Here is a 13,472-nt window from a genome sequence, read left to right as displayed (position 1 = left end):
AAGATAGGTGATTTGATTTCAATCTTCTTAAATTTATTGCGACTTGTTTTGTGGCCTACCATGTGATCTATCTTGGAGAATGTTTCATGTGCACTTGATAAGAGTATTTATTCTGAAGGTTTTGAATGGAATGTTCTGTCTAAAGTTCATCTGGTCTAATGTGTGTGTGTTTTGATTACAAATTGAATTTTTCTTCAGCCAGGCCTTCAGGAGACTGGGTGGCCAGACAGCAGGGTAGGGCACTATACCCTGTAGCTCAGCCTGTGTTCACTGGTCCCAAGGGTGGGTGCAGGTCCTTGAAGGCACACAAAAAGAAACTTTTGGGCCCCCAGAATGCTGTCTAGCGGGGGACTAGGTTGGCTTTTGGGGCGTGGTCTTGAGGCTCAGCTGCTCCAGGAAACACCATTTTGAAACCACCTCCTAAACCCGTCAAACCAGGGCAAGTTAAAGTATTCAGATCCCTTTATACATTAGAACCATGAACTCCAGATGAATTGTGCTTTGAGGAAGGTGATATTACCTACCTTACTGATGTGGTACCAATTGGTGGAAAGGCACCTCCAAAGGCAGGACTAGGCTCATCCCAGGCAACTATGTGGCCAAGCTCACAGAATCCATTGACAGTCCACTGTATGAAATTGCAAAAAAGAGGCAACTTGAGCTGTTTGAAAGAGTGTTTGGACAACTGGGTTGGTGTCAATGGCTTAGACGAAGCTGGAAGCACTGCCCTATACTGGGCATGCCACAGGGGGCACAAAGATAACAGGGGGAATGGTGTTTCCTCAACCAAACATTGAACTGAACCAACAGAACAAGTTGGGAGACACAGCTTTGCAGGCTGCTACCTGGAAGGGTTTTGCAGATAATGTCCAGTTGCTTCTGGAAAAAGTACAAGAACAGACTTAAGAAACCATGAGAAAAAGCATGTCCTGGATGTGACTCCTAATGCTGCCTGTGCATGTCTCCTAAAAATGAAACAGGGAACAGATACTGTTCAAATATTAAGCAATGCCAAGGAGTATCTTGATGATGAAGTCTCGGATTTATTCCCTTCTGGAGATTTGAGATCTAAAACTTTTGTTGCTTTTCCATTCTAAAACCTTTATCCTTGCCAGAAGGGTGCTGATAACTGTTTTTTTTTTAAGTCTATATGAACATGGAAGTATTGCACGTGTTTGAGTACAATGTGTAAAAGTGTAGGTTCTTGCTGTCAGTTTGCCAATAAGTGACTGGATACTTTGCTGCGTAAAGTACATTTTTATTCACCAGAGTAGAACAAGAAGAGATTATTTCTATTTAACAAGCTAAAGGAATTTTAAGAACTTTTTTCTTAAAATAAGAATGGTTGCTTTAGTTTTTGTTTGTTTGTTTGTTTTTTAGGTAAGTTCTTTACCTTAAGGATTAAAATATTTGGGTTGGATTTTTCAAAGGGGGAAATACTAGTTATAACTTAATGAACCAAAAAACTTCACAGAAAATCATCAGCTGCTCTAACAAAAATAAACACTTTAAGAGACTGTAAAAAATTGAATTTTTTTCACATTGGGAGATTTTTATTAACTTAGATTGACATTGTTAATTTTGTCTGCCAAGTCCTTGCTGAATGTATCTTTGTTTGCTGCAGACCTACAGGTTTTTATCAATAACCTGGGATTATGAAGACTTATAGTTATCAGTGATTTGTAATGATTAAAACAACATTAAAATAACAAGTTACTTCACTGAAATACTGAAAAGAATATCCTGGGGAGTGTTTGAAAGCTCCGTGTCTAAATAGTAATTGATATATTTAGATAGGTATTTGGTATTGAAGATAAGTACTCACATAAAACATTGTTAATACATCGCTCTACTAATGAGGCTAGTTATTAACTAGTATATTTCCAACACTAAAGGATAAAGCTTTATATTCATATTTATTTTATTCATAGAACTCTTACCAATGAAGAATGTTGTAGCCAACAATAAAGCGGCATATTGTGAGTGATATTCTGTAGAAGTGAAAAAGAAGCCTGCAGTGGAAGAAACTAGAAAAGTGTACTACGTATCCTTTCTACAAACCCACTCTGAACAGAATTAAATGCAGGCCAAATGCTTTTAAAAACTTTTGTGTCTTGCTGGCCATTGCAGTATCCACACACTAAAGATAAAAGGAATAATAATAATACAGAACAGTGTTTTAAATGACTGTAGCTCATTTAAACCCTTCAGCCATCCACTGGGTTGTCAGATCACATTGGCAACTAAAATTTGACATCCTCCTGGGCTTGCTTCGTTAAGGTCCCTATTTCAGAGAACTTTACAACCATTTTAGCAGCTTCATCCAAGTCATCACAAGCAAGAATTTTAAGTCCATTGTCTGTTATCAGTGCCTTAGCATCATCAACTCTTCTACATCGTAACTGTACTACAATAGATATTTTAATTTCTAAGTCATGTACGGCGATAACTATACCCTGTGCAATAACATCATGTCATATGATTCCTCCAAAAATGCTCACCAGAATAGCCAGGGCCTGTTTATCTGAAGTGATAAGCTTAAATGCCTCTGTTACTTGATGGACTGTGGCATCACCACCAACATCAAGAAGGTTTTCTGGAGTCCTCCATGAAGTTTTATTCCAGCCCTTGTGGCCAGCCAATCCAGCACCATTTACTAGACAGCCTATATTTCCACCTGGGCCAATGTAGTTGAGATCCACCTCAGTGAATCTCTGTCCCTTTGATTTTCCTGGGTCTCATTCAGTAAGTCAAAGATTTTTGTCTGGAGATAAGCTGAATTAGAATCAAAATTGATCTTTGCATCCATGCACAGCACAGCTCCATCTGAATCCTCTACCATTGGATTTATTTCTTCCGTGGTTGCATCATATTTCCAGAAAGGGTTATAAAGCTTGATCACATTTTCTGCCACAGAATTCACAATATTAGGTGGAAATCCCGTCTTGTGTTTGGGCCAGACAGCCTTTTCCTTTTTGATGCCTTCTAAATTAATAGGTTCTTCAACTGTGGCCTTAGTCTCAGTAGCAACATCATCAGTGTTGACACCACCTTGCGAACTTCCTGTTAATACAGGACCTTGAAATGACCTTTCCATTGTTATTGCAAAGTAGTATTCTTTGCAATATCTTTCTAGCATATCTTTGCTCACCAACCAAATACTTGATTGCATATTCTCCCCTTTTTTGCTGTCTTCTTGGTAAACAACTCCTCCCCAGTCCCTTCTGAGGAAACGTTTTTTGCTTCTTGTGGAGAGAAAACTGTCTCCACTCCCCCTTTGAAGCCACTCTCAAATGTTTCTCTTCCTCTACCACCAGATAAAACATGTGCCTTTTTCATAAAATCTTTTGAATCTAATTTTTTGGCAATTGCATAAACTCCATCTGGTGATTTTGCCACATGTCCTTTGGGAATAGAGACACCAGCTTCTTGTATCCGTATTCATGTGTCGATGCAGTGAGAGATTCCTTTGTTGTTGCTGGTGTATATGGAGTCCATGGTTGTTGAACAATCCAGAACTTCTCAGAGCCTGGGCAGCAGCCTATGACACCAACCAGGACCTAGAAATTGAAGTTTTTTAATGAAGTTTTTTAATTCAGGTATAGCTAACTTAAGGTGTTATATTAGTTTCAGGCATACAATATAGTGATTCAACAATTCAATACATTATGCAGTGCTCATCATGATAAGTATACTCTACTCCTTCACCTACTTCCCCCATTTCCCTCCCTCCCCCCCTCTGCTAACCATCAGTTTGTTCTCTGTAGTTAAGAGTTGGTTTCTTGGTTTATCTCTTTTTCTCTCTCTCTTTTCTTTTTTCCTTTGCTCGTTTGTTTTGTTTTTCAATTCCATGTATGAGTGAAATCATATGGTATTTGTCTCTCTCTGACTTATGTCACTTAGCATTATACCTTTTAACTCTACCCATGTTGTTACAAATGGCAAGATTTCATTCTTTTTTATTCCTGAATAATATTCCATTGTGTATATGTACCACATCATCTTTATCCATTCATTTATCAAAGGCTGCTTCCATAATTTGGCTATTGTAAATAATGCTGCAATATACAGGGGTGCATTATCCCTTTGAGTCAGTGTTTTTGTATTTTGGGGGTAAATACCCAGTAGTATGATTACCAGATTGTGTGGTAATTCTATTTTTAATTTTTGAGGAACCCCCAAACCGTTTTCCAGAGTGGCTGCACCAGTTTGCATTTCCACCAATAGTGCATAAGGCTTCCTTTTTCTCCACATCCTTGCCAACACTTGTTGTTTCTTGGGTTTTTTATTATAGTCATTCAGACAGGTGTGAGGTGATATCTCACTATAGTTTTGATTTGTTTTTCCCTGATAATGAGTGACTTTTTTCCCTGATAATGAGCATTTTTTCATGTGTCTGCTGGCCATCTGTGTGTCTTTGGAGAAATATCCGTTCATGTCTTCTGTCCAGTTTTTAGTTGGATTGTTTTTGTGGTGTTGAGTTGTATAAGTTCTTAATATATTTTGGATATTAACCCTTTATCAGATATGTCATTTGCAAATATGTTCTCTGGCTCAGTAGGTTGTCTTTTAGTTGTGTTGACGGTTTCCTTTGACATGCACAAGTTTTCATTTTGATGTAGTCCTATAGTTTATCTTTGTTTTTGCTTCTCTTGCCTCAGGAGACATATCTAGAAAAATGTTACTGTGACCAGTATCAGAGAAATTACTGCCTGTGCTCTCTTCTAGGATTTTTATGGTCTCAGATCACACATTTAGGTCTTCAATCCATTTGAGTTTATTTTTATTTATATGGTGTGAGAAAGTGGTCCAGTTCCATTCTTTTGCGTGTTACTGTCCAGTTTTCCAAACACCATTTGTTAAAGAGACTTTTTCCCATTGCGTAATCTTTCCTTTTTTTGTTGAAGATTAATTGACCATATAATCGTAGGTTTATTCTGTTCCATGGATCCATATGTCTATTTTTGTGCCAATGCTATAGTGTTTTGATATCTTCAAATCTGGGATGGTGATACATCCAATTTTGTTCTTTTTCAAGATCGCTTTGGCTTTTTGGGGTCTTTTGTGGTTTCATACACATTTTAGAATAATTTGTTCTAAGTCTGTGAAAAATGCTATTGGTATTTTGATAGGGATTGCATTAAATATGTAGATTGCTCTGAGTAGTGTGGACATTATAACAATGTTTGTTCTTCTGATCCATGAGCATGAAATGTCTTTCATTTCTTCATGTTGTCTTCAATTTCTTTCATCAATTTTCAGAGTACAGGTCTTTTGCCTCTTTGATTACTTTATCCCTAGGTATTTTATTCTTTTTGGTGCAATTGTAAATGAGATTTTTTTCTTCATTTTACTTCATGCTGCTTCATTATCCGTGTATACAAATGCAATTGATTTCTGTACATTGATTTTGTATCCTAGGACCTTACTGAATTCATGTATCACCTCTAGTAGTTTTTTGGTGGAGTCTTTCAGGTTTCCTAGATACACTTTATGTCATTATCGTGAAAGTTTTACTTCTTCCTTATTCAGATGCTATAATTTCTTTTTGTTGTCTGACTGCTGTGGCTAGGACTTCCAGTACTATGTTGAATAAAAGCAGTGAAAATGGACATGCTTGTCTTGTTTCTGACCTTAGGGAAAGAGCTGAGTTTTTCATCATTGCATATGGTGTTAGCTGTGAGTTTTTCATACATGTTTTTTATTATGTTGAGTATGCTTCCTTTACACCTACTTTTTTGAGTTTTTTTTATCATGAATAAATATTATACTTTGTCAAGTGCTTTTTCTGCATCTATTGAAAGGATCATATCCTTTCCCTTGTTGATGTGATGTATTACATTGATTGACTTGCAAATATTGAACCATCCTAGCATCCCAGGAATAAATCCTACCTGATTGTGATAAATGATTTTTTTAATGTACTTTTAGATATTGTTTGCTGCTATTTGTTGAGGCTTTTTGCATCTATGTTCATCAGAGATATTGGCCTGTGATTCTTTTTTTGTGTTTTTCTGGTTTTGGTATGAGTGTAATGCTGGACTCATAGAATGAATTTGGAAGATTTCTTTCCTCTTCTATTTTTTTTGATTACTGATTCAATTTTATTTCTGGTAATCAGTTTGTTCAAATTTTCTATTTCTTCCTGATTCGGTTTTGGGAGGTTATGTGTTTCTAAGAATTTATCCATTTCTTCTAAATTGTCCAATTGGTTGGCATATTTTTTGTATAACATTCATAATCTTTGTATTTGTGGTGTCCGTTGTTAGTTCTTTTGATTTCTGATTTTACATCCTCTATTTTTTTTTTCTTTCCTTTTTTTCTGATGAGTCTGGGCTAGTTTTAACAATATTGTTGATCTTTCAAAGAACCAGCTCCTGGTGTCATTGATCTCTTCTATTTTTTGTTTGTCTTTATTTGATTATTACTGCTCTAATCTTTATTATTTCCTTCCCTCTGCTGTTTGGGGTTTTTTCTTGTTCTTCTTTTTTCCAGCTCCTGTAGGTGTTAAGGTTGGGTTGTTTGAGATATTTCTTGCTTATTGATGTAGGCCTGTATTGTTATAATCTTTCCTCTTAGAATCACTTCTGCTGAATGTATCCATTCATCAGTTGATGGACATTTAGGCTCTTTCCATAATTTGGCTATTGTTGAGAGTGCTGCTATAAACATTGGGGTACAAGTGCCCCTATGCATCAGTACTCCTGTATCCCTTGGGTAAATTCCGAGCAGTGCTACTGCTGGGTCATAGGGTAGGTCTATTTTTAATTTTTTGAGGAACCTCCACACTGTTTTCCAGAGTAGCTGCACCAGTTTGCATTCCCACCAACAGTGCAAGAGGGTTCCCGTTTCTCCACATCCTCTCCAGCATCTATAGTCTCCTGATTTGTTCATTTTGGCCACTCTGACTGGCGTGAGGTGATATCTGAGTGTGGTTTTGATTTGTATTTCCCTGATGAGGAGCGACGTTGAGCATCTTTTCACGTGCCTGTTGGCCATCTGGATGTCTTCTTTAGAGAAGTGTCTATTCATGTTTTCTGCCCATTTCTTCACTAGGTTATTCGTTTTTCGGGTGTGGAGTTTGATGAGCTCTTTATAGATTTTGGATACTAGCCCTTTGTCCGATATGTCATTTGCAAGTACCTTTCCCATTCCATTGGTTGCCTTTTAAAAGATTTTTCAGGAGTGCTGGCTTGAAGATGGCGGTGTAGGAGGACGCTGGGCTCACCGTGTCCTGCAGATCACTTAGAGTCCACCCACACCTGCCTGAATAACCAAGAAAACCACCAGAAGACTAGCAGAATGGATTCTCTAGAGCCAAGTGTAACCAAGAAGCCCACGGAAGAGGGTAGGAAGGGCAGAGAGGCGGTGTGCACCACAGGGACTGGCAGGAGGGAGCCAGGGTGGAGGGGCAGCCCGGTGGCAAAGCAGAGCCCCTGAGTCTGGCTTGCAAAAGCAAAGGGGCCAGGCAGAGTGTGTTTGGACAGCAAGTGGGGCTTAACATCTAGAAGGTTATAAGTTAACCGCTCTGCTTGGAGAGCGGGAGGGCGGGAGGACAACGGGAGGGAGACTTGTTGAGCCCCTGACAACAGAGTGCAGCTTGGTGGGGAACAAAGGCGCTCACCAGCGCCATCTCCCTTGCCCATCCCCCAGCCAAAATCCCAAAGGGAATCAGTTCCTGTCAGGGAACTTGCTTGCACCATGCAAACACCCAACGCTGTGCTTCTGTGGATCCATCCCTCCGGTGGCGGGTCTGACTCCCTCCCAGTGCCACAGGGCCCCTCCTGAAGCGGATCACCGAAGGAAAAGCAAGCTGAGCCTGCCCCTCTTGCCCCCATGCACCTTGCCTATCCACCCCAGCTAACACGCCAGATCCCCAGCACCACAAGCCTGGCAGTGTGCAAGTAGCCCAGACGGGCCACGCCACCCCACAGTGAATCCCGTCCCTAGGAGAGGGTAAGAGAAGGTACACACCAGTCTGACTGCAGCCCCAGAGGTGGGCTGGGGGCAGACATCAGGTCTGACTGCGGCCCCGCCCACCAACACAAGTTATTCAAGAAAGCACAGGGGAAGTGCCCCACAATCCCGCACCACTCCAGGAACTATCCAAAATGATGAAATGGAAGAAGTCCCCTCAAAAAAACCTCCAGGAAATAACGACAGCTAATGAACTGATCAAAAACGATTTAAACAATATAACAGAAAGTGAATTTAGAATAATAGTCATAAAATTAATCGCTGGGTTTGAAAACAGTATAAAGGACAGCAGAGAATCTATTGCTACAGAGATCAAGGGACTAAGGAACAGCCAGGAGGAGCTAAAAAATGCTGTTAATGATCTGCAAAATAAAGTGGAGATGACCACAGCTCGGATTGAAGAGGCAGAGGAGAGAATAGGTGAACTAGAAGATAAAATTATGGAAAAAGAAGAAGCTGAGAAAAAGAGAGATAAAAAAATCCAGGAGTATGAGGGGAAAATTAGAGAACTAAGTGATGCATTAAAGAGAAATAATCTATGCATAATTGGTATTCCAGAGGAGGAAGAGAGAGTGAAAGGTGCTGAAGGTGTACTTGAAGAAATCATAGCTGAGAACTTCCCGGATCTGGGGAAGGAAAAAGGCATTGAAATCCAAGAGGCACAGAGAACTCCCTTCAGACGTAACTTGAATCGATCTTCTGTATGACATATCATAGTGAAACTGGCAAAATACAAGGATAAAGAGAAAATACTGAAAGCAGCAAGGGATAAACATTCTCTAACATATAAAGGGACACTTATAAGACTCGTGACTGATCTCTCTACTGAAACTTGGCAGGCCAGAAAGGAATGGAAGGAAATCTTCCATGTGATGAACACAAAAAATAAGCAGCCGAGAATCCTCTATCCAGCAAACCTGTCATTTAGAATAGAAGGAGAGATAAAGGTCTTCCCAAACAAACAAAAACTGAAGGAATTCATCACTACTAAACCAGCCCTACAAGAGATCCTAAGGGGGATCCTGTGAGACAAAGTACCAGAGACATCACTACAAGCATGAAACCTATAGACATCACAACGACTCTAAACCCATATCTTTCTATAATAACACTGAATGTAAATGGACTAAATGTGCCAACCAAAAGACATAGGGCATCAGAATGGATAAAAAAACAAGACCCATCTATTTGCTGTCTACAAGAGACTCATTTTAGACCTGAGGACACTTTCAGATTGAAAGTGAGGGGATGGAGAGCTATTTATCATGCTACTGGAAGTCAAAAGAAAGCTGGAGTAGCCATACTTACATCAGACAAACTAGACTTTAAATTAAAGGCTGTAACAAGAGATGAAGAAGGGCATTAGATAATAATTACAGGGTCTATCCATCAAGAAGAACTAACAATTATAAATATCGATGCACCGAATATGGGAGCCCCCAAATATATAAAACAATTACTCACAAACATAAGCAACCTTATTGACAAGAATGTGGTAATTGCAGGGGACTTTAATACCCCACTTACAACAATGGATAGATTGTCTAGACACATGGTCAATAAAGAAACAAGGGCCCTGAATGATACATTGGATCAGATGGACTTGACAGATATATTTAGAGCTCTGCATCCCAAAGCAACAGAATATACTTTCTTCTTGAGTGCACATGGAACATTCTCCAAGATAGATTACATACTGGGTCACAAAACAGCCCTACATACGTATACGAGAATTGAGATCATACCATGCATACTTTGGGACCACAGTGCTATGAAGCTTGAAATCAACCACAGGAAAAAGTCTGGAAAACCTCCAAAAGCATGGAGGTTAAAGAACACCCTACTAAAGAATGAATGGGTCAACCAGGCAATTAGAGAAGAAATTTAAAAATATATGGAAACAAACGAAAATGAAAATACAACAATCCAAACGCTTTGGGATGCAGCGAAGGCAGTCCTGGGAGGAAAATACATCGCAATCCAGGCCTATCTCAAGAAACAAGAAAAATCCCAAATACAAAATCTAACAGCACACCTGAAGGAAATAGAAGCAGAACAGCAAAGGCAGCCTAAACCCAGTAGAAGAAGAGAAATAATAAAGATCAGAGCAGAAATAAACAATATAGAATCTAAAAAACTCTAGAGCGGATCAATGAAACCAAGAGTTGGTTTTTTGAAAAAATAAACAAAGTTGACAAACCTCTAGCCAGGCTTCTCAAAAAGAAAAGGGAGAGGACCCAAATAGATAAAATCATGAATGAAAATGGAATTATTACAACCAATCGCTCAGAAATACAAGCAATTATCAGGGAATACTATGAAAAATTATATGCCAACAAACTGGACAACCTGGAAGAAATGGACAAATTCCTAAACACCCACACACTTCCAAAACTCAAACAGGAAAAAATAGGAAGCTTGAACAGACCCATAACTAGCAAAGAAATTGAATCAGTTATCAAAAATCTCCCAACAAATAAGAGTCCAGGACCAGATGGCTTCCCTGGGGAATTCTACTAGACATTTAAAGCAGAGATAATACCTATCCTTCTCAAGCTATTCCAAAAAATAGAAAGGGAAGGAAAACTTCTAGACTCATTCTATGAAGCCAGTATTATTTTGATTCCTAAACCAGACAGAGACCCAGCAAAAAAAGAGAACAACAGGCCAATATCCCTGACGAATATAGATGCAAAAATTCTCAACAAGATACTAGCAAATCGAATTCAACAGCTTATAAAAAGAATTATTCACCATGATCAAGTGGGATTCATTCCTGGGATGCAGGGCTGGTTCAACTTTCGCAAATCAATCAACATGATACATCACATTAATAAAAGATAAGAACCATGTGATCCTGTCAATTGATGCAGAAAAAGTATTTGACAAAGTTCAGCATCCTTTCTTAATAAAAACCCTTGAGAAAGTCGGGATAGAAGGAACATACTTAAACATCATAAAAGCCATTTATGAAAAGCCCACAGCCAATACCATCCTCAATGGGGAAAAACTGAGATCTTTCCCCCTGAGATCAGGAACACGACAGGGATGTCCACTCTCACTGCTGTTTTTTAACATAGTGTTGGAAGTTCTAGCATCAGCAATCAGACAACAAAAGGAAATCAAAGTCATCCAAATTGGCAAAGATGAAGTCAAGCTTTCACTTTTTGCAGATGACATGATATTATACATGGAAAATTGGATAGACTCCACCAAAAGTCTGCTAGAACTGATACATGAAGTCAGCAAAGTTGCAGGATACAAAATCAATGTACAGAAATCAGTTGCATTCTTATACACTAATAATGAAGCAACAGAAAGACAAATAAAGAAACTGATCCCATTCACAATTGCACCAAGAAGCATAAAATAACTAGGAATAAGCCTAACCAAAGATGTAAAAGATCTGTATGCTGAAAACTATAGAAAGCTTATGAAGGAAATTGAAGAAGATATAAAGAAATGGGAAAACATTCTGTGCTCATGGGTTGGAAGAATAAATATTGTTAAAATGTCAATACTACCCAAAGCTATCTACACATTCAATGCAATCCCAATCAAAATTGCACCAGCATTCTTCTCGAAGCTAGAACAAGCCATCCTAAAATTCCTATGGAACCACAAAAGACCCCGAATAGCCAAAGTAATTTTGAAGAAGACCAAAGCAGGAGGCATCACAATCCCCGACTTTAGCCTCTACTACAAAGCTGTAATCATCAAGACAGCATGGTATTGGCACAAAAACAGACACATAGACCAATGGAATAGAATAGAAACCCCAGAACTAGACCCACAAAAGTATGGCCAACTCATCTTTGACAAAGCAGGAAAGAATATCCATTGGAAAAAAGACAGTCCCTTTAACAAATGGTGCTGGGAGAACTGGACAGCAACATGCAGAAGAATGAAACTAGACCACTTTCTTACACCATTCACAAACATAAACTCAAAATGGATAAAGGACCTGAATGTGAGACAGGAAACCATCAAAACACTAGAGGAGAAAGCAGGAAAAGACCTTTCTGACCTCAGCCGCAGCAATTTCTTACTTGACACATCCCCAAAGTCAAGGGAATTAAAAGAAAAAATGAAGTACTGGGACCTTATGAAGATAAAAAGCTTCTGCACAGCAAAGAAAACAACCAACAAAACTAAAAGACAAGCAACAGAATGGGGAAAAGATATTTGCAAATGACATATCGGACAAAGGGCTAGTATCCAAAATCTATAAAGAGCTCACCAAACTGCACACCCAAAAAACAAATAATCCAGTGAAGAAATGGGCAGAAAACATGAATAGACACTTCTCTAAAGAAGACATCCAGATGGCCAACAGGCACATGAAAAGGTGCTCAACGTCGCTCCTCATCAGGGAAATACAAATCAAAACCACACTCAGATATCACCTCACGCCAGTCAGAGTGGCCAAAATGAACAAATCAGGAGACTATAGATGCTGGAGAGGATGTGGAGAAACAGGAACCCTCTTGGGACTGTTGGTGGGAATGCAAACTGGTGCAGCTACTCTGGAAAACAGTGTGGAGGTTCCTCAAAAAATTAAAAATAGACCTACCCTATGACCCAGCAATAGCACTGCTCGGAATTTACCCAAGGGATACAGGAGTACTGACGCATAGGGGCACTTGTACCCCAATGTTTATAGCAGCACTCTCAACAATAGCCAAATTATGGAAAGAGCCTAAATGTCCATCAACTGATGAATGGATAAAGAAACTGTGGTTTATATACACAATGGAGTACTACGTGGCAATGAGAAAGAATGAAATATGGCCCTTGGTAGCAACGTGGATGGAACTGGAGAGTGTGATGCTAAGTGAAATAAGTCATACAGAGAAAGACAGATACCATATGTTTTCACTCTTATGTGGATCCTGAGAAACTTAACAGAAACCCATGGGGGAGGGGAAGGAAAAAAAAAAAGAGGATAGAGTGGGAGAGAGCCAAAGCATAAGAGACTCTTAAAAACTGAGAACAAACTGAGGGTCGATGGGGGGTAGGAGGGCGGGGAGGGTAGGTGATGGGTATTGAAGAGGGCATCTTTTGGGATGAGCACTCGGTGTTGTATGGAAACCAATTTGACAATAAATTTCATATATTAAAAAAAATAAATAAAAGCTTTTTCATTTTTGTGTTTTCATTTTCACTTGTCTCTGTGAGTTTTTGGATTTCCTCTGATTTTTTGATTAACCCATTAATTATTTAGTAGCATGTTATTTAACCTCTATGTATTTGTGTTCTTTCCAGGTTTTTTCTTGTGGCTGATTTCTAGTTCCATAGTGTTGAGGTCAGAAAAGATGTATGGTATGACGTTAATCTTTTAAATTTGTTGTGACTGGTTTTGTGGCATATTATGTAATCTAGTCTGGAGAATGTTCCATGTGTACTTGAAAAGAACGTGTATTCTGCTTTGAGATGGAATATTTTGAATGTATTTGTTAGATCTATCCCATCCAATATGTCATTCAAAGCCACTG

The 13,472-nt window shown here is 38.9% G+C and overlaps 2 pseudogenes; one reads left to right on the top strand and one right to left on the bottom strand.

Annotated features, from left to right (window-relative positions):
* LOC131506275 (osteoclast-stimulating factor 1-like) overlaps positions 1-1,097 on the top strand; it is a 52,223-nt pseudogene extending 51,126 nt beyond the window's left edge.
* Positions 1,098-2,231: 1,134 nt separating this feature from the next.
* Positions 2,232-5,696, bottom strand: LOC131506274 (succinate--CoA ligase [ADP-forming] subunit beta, mitochondrial-like; annotated as a pseudogene).
* Positions 5,697-13,472: the final 7,776 nt, after the last annotated feature.

Source organism: Neofelis nebulosa, chromosome 3 (genome assembly GCF_028018385.1).
Source record: "Neofelis nebulosa isolate mNeoNeb1 chromosome 3, mNeoNeb1.pri, whole genome shotgun sequence".
Classification (NCBI taxonomy): domain Eukaryota; kingdom Metazoa; phylum Chordata; class Mammalia; order Carnivora; family Felidae; genus Neofelis; species Neofelis nebulosa.
The sequence above is the reverse complement of the archived record's forward strand: the minus strand, read 5'-3'. Positions and strand labels throughout refer to the sequence as shown.